Source organism: Magnolia sinica, chromosome 7 (genome assembly GCF_029962835.1).
Source record: "Magnolia sinica isolate HGM2019 chromosome 7, MsV1, whole genome shotgun sequence".
Classification (NCBI taxonomy): domain Eukaryota; kingdom Viridiplantae; phylum Streptophyta; class Magnoliopsida; order Magnoliales; family Magnoliaceae; genus Magnolia; species Magnolia sinica.
This window is the reverse complement of record NC_080579.1, coordinates 71,234,535-71,241,141: the sequence shown is the minus strand read 5'-3', so window position 1 is coordinate 71,241,141 and position 6,607 is coordinate 71,234,535.

Sequence of the window (6,607 nt, the reverse complement as noted above, 5' to 3'; positions counted from 1 at the left end):
GATTTGGATCTTTTCTTATCATTAGATTTTTGAAAATCAACCCTCTTTTTACTTTTAAAAATTTTGTAAAACTTTTTAGTTAAAAGGGCCATATCATCTTCGAAATTTTCTAAATCAGAATTATTATTTTCTTAAGAAACATTTTTAGAAGATTTAAGGTTAATTGATTTTCCTTTAGGAGCTTTAGAAGATAACTCATAAGTATGTAAAGAACCAACGAGTTCTTCTACCCTCATATTGTCCGTATCATGAAGTTCTTGGATTGCGGTCACCTTTGAGTTGAACTGTTAAGGTAGTGAGTGTAGTATCATTGCACACACTTTACTTTCTGAGATTTTATCACCAAGACCCCACATAGAGTTCACAATGTTATTTAATCTTGTATAGAAGTCCATGAACATTTCATTTTATTCCATATGTATTTCCTCAAATTTAGTTGTGAGGATTTGGACTTTAGATTTTTTTACAATTAATGTACCCTCGTGTGTCATTTCTAAAATATCCCAAGCTTACTTTGCAGTATCACAGGATATAATTCTTTTGAATTCATCTGGTGATAGTGCGCAAGTGGTTACATTTAGTGCTTTTGCATTGACACTAATCTCATGTTTTCTGAAGTATGGTCCATGAGAAATAAGGTGTTACTCTCATAGATTTTGATCCATCGATACCAGTCACTTCAGTGGTAGGAGGGGTCCATTCTGTCACCGTGGCTTGCCACATGCTCTCATCTATGGATTTTAGAAAAATCCTCATTTGGGCTTTCCAATATGCATAGTTGGAGTCATCAAATGGTGGAGGCCTAGTGACTAAAAGGCTATCAAAATTTGACATCTTAAAAATAACTTAGATCGATTAGCTCAGGAAATTAATCAAAAAAGAAATAACAATTAAAACGAGCTATTAGGCTCTGATACCACTTAAAAAGGACAAGCTATATGTCCTAGAGGGGGGGGGGGGGGGGAGGGTGAATAGGACTATGCCAAATTTAAATAATAACAACGGAATTAAATCAATCAAATGAAAGAAAGCACTATAAACAATCCACAATACAAAAATGTAAAGCAACCTTAAAATTCTAGTATTGAGAAGTTGATACAAATGATGTTCTAAGGACAACCTTGCACCATAAAAACCAAGGGTTTATGGCAGGACAACCTTACTAGAACGATATGAGTATCAATAACTCAAACTGAAGAGGAATAAAAAGAAATAACTTGAAAGGAAATATAAGCTATTACAATATTCACCACAATGCTTGAAATGTAAACGATTACAACATTCACATCCACAAATACATCCCACAAACTTGAATGATAAAAGATACAGAAAAATAAACAACACATCCAAACACAAAGAATTATAGTGGTTCGCTTGTGTGTACACCAATTGTTAAACAACAGCTACACAACTACTCCACTCCTAATATCCTCACACAGTAGATATTAGCGTTCACTATCAAAATAGGTTTTTCCAGGTTCACCTAAAACTCTCACAATTGTGTCTTTTAAATGGGCTTACACAATTCAAAACCCCACTCTCTGAGTTTTCTGGCTCTCCTTAGATAACCAATACAATGAGATTTTTCTGGCTTAATCTCAAAACAAACCAAAAACAGAAGATCTACACAAATGTAAAATACCTGGATATTCTCCTTTTGTTGCAGCCTGGAAGAACCAAATCAGAGTAGAAGTTTGAATATAATTTTAATGTCCACACTCACAATTGAAATGGTTTTAGATTCTAAATTTATTTTAAATTAAATCAAGTTGGACTAGCTCTATTTGATTTTGATTCCAAGAAGTAAGAATACCACAATTCCTCTTTCATTCATATTAGAATGCAGAATACAAAATCAAATATAAAAAGCTAATAAAAGAGAATATTAAATGAGCACAATATAGCTTAAGAAGTTTACAAACTTATCTCTTGGAGTGATGCCTTGATTTTACTTAAATTTGACATCAAACTCTGAAAATCGTGCTCTATTTATAAGTGAAGAAGTCGCACCTTCGACTGGTCCTGTGGACACTACGACTAGTTGTAGGACCAACAGATTTTTAAAATTTTTAACGCGATCAGATAAAACCATTCCACGACTGGTCGTAAGCACTGCACAACCGGTCGTGAGGTCTTCACGACTAGTCGTGACCTTCCCACCACTAGTCGTGTAGAGTTTGGAGTAGTTGTTGGAGTTCGAGTCATAGCTGTAGGACTCGTCGAGGATGAGTCGTGCACTATTCACACGACCAGTCAAGCAATCTCCAGGACTGGTCGTGGCGCACCAAAAAATTCTGAAAATTTACCACAAACTTAGGACTGGTCTTAGAATTTCTTGGACTGGTCGAGCTAGTGCTAGGACTAGTCGAACAGAGTCCAGGACTAGTCTAAGAATAGACCAAACACTTATAAATTGATTTGATTTGAATTATGTATCCGAAATGACCTACCCTAAGGTCAATCTAAGGTCTTTCATACCTTGAACATGACGTACGAACATTGAACCTTCTTTTCTTCAGATGATAGAAGATCTTTGAAGTTCATGAAGCTTGATATTATGACACATAATGAAGCTTGAACTTATGATCTTTGAAGCTTGATTTTATCGTACTTGAGTTGTACTTCATCTTGAGTCTTGAGTAAGAACGTTCACTTGTCTTTCGATGTCACTCTAAGACATTGAGCTTTGAAGCTTAAAGGTGTGAACAATGTACTTGATCTTGAAAATCTTTGAAAGTAGATCTTGGTCTTGTCTTGAAGCTTTGTCCTTATACATGTAAATCAATGTGCTACACAAGACACATATTGTGGTTTTGGCTACAAACTTTGACAATCAAAGGGGCATGAGACCATAACACTTACATATAATAACCATATGAGATGTTGTCTCTGACTGTTGGGAGCCGCAGGAAGGTGTATGGACCGATCTAACCCCATGGGATAGGTGTCCCACTAGGAGATCTGTGTTTGGACACAACCATATGATGATCGGTAATGCAGATCAACAGGGAATGTCCTATTTTAGTTCGACAGTCATCAAGTGTCAAGCAAAGTTATAACTATATGGATGTGTGTATGGTAATAACCTAGACTAGTGCCTTAAGTTCGATCACCCTCTAATGGTCCGAAAGTCACAACTTTGACAAAGAGCGAAGGGTGAATATTTCACTTAAGTTTATATTATCACTTGAGGCACTTGCACATTTCACGGTCTCGGCTTGTGGGCCAAAGTTAAGTGATCCTAAACGCTATCTCAACCCAATATCCGTGATGGACATCAAGCTTGACAAGAAGAGCATTCTTCTATAGTTTCGTGTCTAGCTGACCACGAACGCATGATCTAAGGATATTTTGGTTAATTAAGGCATTTTTGGAATAAGTTGAACCTCAGAATTTCTTGTGAGTGACAGTTAGCACTGAGATTAGCTAAGTTCATGACGTCACCCATTCACGATTAGCGAAAATGGGTATTCAACTCTAATTATCCTAAATTCACAAATTTTAGTATAATTAGGGCATTTAGTTAGGCCAGTACGGTCCCCTAACAATTCCACTCGCATATGTACTAGAGTTTCCTGTACAAAATTTTACATGATGCGACAATCTACTCTCCTTAAAAGAAAACTTTATCCTTAAAATTTGTAAATGCTCGTACTCCTCCTATATATGCTGGTAGTTCTTCTGAGCTTTTGCTTCGGTCTCCCATGTGCCTTCTTCTTCTGTGTAGTATGTCCACAACACTTTAACTAGCAAGATAACTTTACTGTGAAACACCTATTCCTTCCTATCTAGGATGTGTGTAGGTCGAAGGACATAGGTAGCGTCTTCTTACAGTTCCACTCGTTACCAACAGATGACATGTATTTAATCGGGAACATATTTCATTAACACGGAGACGTGAAATGCATTGTATATGCTTGCGAGTGGCGTAGCTAGTGCGAGGCAATATGCAACGGTGTCAACGTGATCTAATATCTGAAATGGTCCAATGAAGCGTAGAGTCAATTTTCCTTTCTTGTCAAAATGTAACACCCCTTTCATTGGGGAGACCTTAAGGAATACATGGTCTACGACTGTGAACTCTAAATGCCTCTTTCTCGTGTCCACGTAGCTCTTCTACATGCTATGGGCCGCCAAAATGTGATGTCGGATTATGTCGATATTTTCAGAAGTCGCTTGTAACAACTCTAATCTAATAAGATTTCTCTCACCAACCTTTGTCCAACAATGGGAGCCTGCCATGGACACCCATACAAAGCTTCATAAGGCACCATATCGATACTCACTTAGAAGCTATTGTTGTATGCGAACTCCATGTAAGGGAGACAATCCTCCCAACTATCCTTAAAATCGAGCACATATGCCGGTAACATGTCTTCCAACACTTGATACACTTGCTCTGTTTGCCATCGGTCTGAGGGTGGAAAGCAATGCTAAACTTCAAATCCACACCTATCACTTCTTGAATTCAGGTCTAGAAGATAGACACGAACCATGTATCCATATCTAATACAATCTCTAATGGCACGCTTTGTAATCATACTATATACACACACACACACACACACACTACGAGCATAGGTTGTAAGATACCTTAGGATCTACGATGTCTAGCCTTAATTTGCTGACAAGTGAGACACTAAGACACGTAGTTCGCGATTTGGTTCTTCATGTTATCCCACCAGTAGGTGCTCTTCACATCTTGCTATATCTTGGTGTTTCCCAGGTGCATTGCTAACTTAGAGTTATGAGCGGCGTCGAGAACTTTCTTTCTCAACTCATAGAAGTTCGGAACACATAAGCGGCCGTAAAACTGTAAGCCACCATTAGTGCTAACCCTCCACATAGAATCCTCATCTTTGCTTGCTCTTTCCCTTATTCTCATTAATAGCATGTCCCTATCTTGATCTTTAATAATCTACCCATCTACGGCTAGATGGAGGTGAAAATACTCTTGAACAGTGTTGAGGCACAAAAAATATTTCATTGCATGTCTATTGCATTGGTCAGAGAATTCCATGGTGCGGATCTTTTCCAGGGTTTTGCACTCCGTATTTTGGTAAAAATCATCATCCGGGGGTATTTTGGTAAAAATCAGCATCTGGGGGTATTTTTGGTATTTTGGTAAAAATCAGCATCCGGGGGTATTTTGGTAAAAATCAGTGAGTTGGGGTATTTTGGTAAAAGGCAGTGAAGAGGGTGTTTTGGTAAAAAAAGGGTGCACGGGTGTCATTTTAATGGAGAAGGGATGTACACCACCATTTAAGGGAGAGGTTAGTGAACACCACTATGTAAGGAAAGGGATGGAAGTTGTATGAGAAAAGAAGTGGTGGTGAACACCACAGTGTAAGGGAGGAATGCCTATAAATACTCCCTCCCCTGCCTCATTTGGACAAGAAAAGAAGGAGACAAGGGAGACAAGAGATAAGAGGGAGAGCAACAAGGTGGTGAAGTTGGTTGTGCACTGGAGGGGTTGTGCGGTGCACAACCCATGTAACGCACAATAAAGGGGAGCGCACAATGGTTGTTGGCGCACAACAAGATCTCTTTTCTCTCCCTTGTCTTGACACTAGCACACAACACCTCTTTTCTCTCTCTTGTCTTAATTCAAGGTTGTGCGCCACGTTGTAAGAGGCCTTGTCCTAAAGCCATCCATTATGCGCAATCTTCTCCAACACCCACTTTCCAAGGAGCTTGTCCACACACCCACTTTCCAAATGAAGTTCCGCACAACCCATATTGTGCACAACCACTTCCAATAGTCTTTGCACACAACCCCATTCTCAATGGGGTTTTGTCCTAATGCACAATACCCTCCTCTCCTTTGTCCTAGCACACAACCACCTTCAAAAGGATTGGCGCACAATGCTCTTCTAAAGGAACGTTGTTCCAATGCCATTTCTTTCTCTCTATTGTCTTAACTCCATCCTTTGTGCACCACATCATTCTCTCCCATGTCCTAAAACCACCCTTGTACGCCACTCCCTTAGGGATTTTGTCCATATACATGGCTTTGTACGCCACTCCCTTAGGGATTTCATCCATATACAAGGCTTTGTGCGCCACTTTCTAAGGGAGAAGCATTGTGCGCCACTTTGAGCGGGCACTTGTCTTGACTCCAGGCATGATGCGCCACATCTCATGGTGCTTTGTCCTGAAGTTGGGTGATGTGTGCCACTTCTCATGGTGCTTTGTCTTGAAGCTGGGTGATGTGTGCCACTTCAAATGGTGCTTTGTCCTGAAGCTGGGTGATGTGTGCCACTTCTCGTGGTGCTTTGTCCTGAAGCTAGGTGATGTGTGCCACTTCAAATGGTGCTTTGTCCTGAAGTTGGGTGATGTGTGCCACTTCCCATGGATGCTTGTCCTAACTCCAGGTAGTGTGCCCCACTTCCACATTTCAAGGGATAATCATCGCTCCACATTTCAAGGGATGATCGCTCCACATTTCAAGGGATGATCATCACTCCACATTTCAAGGGATGATCGCTCCACATTTCAACAGATGATCATCGCTCCGCATTTCAAGGGATGATCATCTCTCCACATTTTAATGGATGATCATCACTCCACATTTCAAGGGATGATCGCTTCACATTTCAAGGGATGA